Source organism: Nematolebias whitei, chromosome 6 (genome assembly GCF_014905685.2).
Source record: "Nematolebias whitei isolate Nwh7 chromosome 6, NemWhi1, whole genome shotgun sequence".
Lineage (NCBI taxonomy): Eukaryota > Metazoa > Chordata > Actinopteri > Cyprinodontiformes > Rivulidae > Nematolebias > Nematolebias whitei.
Window position 1 is genome coordinate 22,271,743 of NC_056503.1, and position 611 is coordinate 22,272,353.

The 611-nt window shown below is 33.7% G+C and overlaps 1 protein-coding gene across 1 annotated transcript in view; it reads left to right on the forward strand.

Moving 5' to 3' along the window:
* fam118b (family with sequence similarity 118 member B) overlaps positions 1-611 on the forward strand; it is an 18,889-nt gene that overhangs the window by 2,133 nt on the left and 16,145 nt on the right. The gene's annotated exons all lie outside the window — the stretch shown is intronic.

The following is a 611-nucleotide window of genomic DNA, read 5'->3' on the forward strand; positions in this document are numbered from 1 at the left end:
TATATATATTTAAGTTGTGCTTCAAAATATAAAGCAACAGATTGTACTCCACAGTAGGGCTGGGTTTTACAGCATCAAGGATAAACCATGATAAGGAAACATGCAGTAACAATATTTTGACAATAAAGCACAATTGATGTCTTCATGCAGTCAGCTTGCAGGCAGCAGCATTATTTTTTCACACCATTAAATGTTATTGTTCTAATATTTTCTAACATGTTGTGTTTGTGATAAGAGTGAATATGTTGCCATGAGGTCCCTCCAACAGCAACTTTACATTACAATAAGTCAAGTCAACTTTATTTATAGAGCACATTTAAAACAGAAGCTGTTACCAAGAGCAACTTTACACTACAATAACATCAACTATACACTGCAATAACAGCAACTTTACACTGCAATAACAGCAACTTTACACTACCATAACAACAACGTTACAATCTGGTAACATCAACTGTACACTGCAATAAAAGCAACTTTACACTGCAATAACAGCAACTTTACACTGTAATAAGAGCAACTTCACACTACAATAACATCAACTTTACACTGCAATAACAGCAACTTTACACTACAATAACAGCATCTTTACACTGCAATAAAAGCAACTT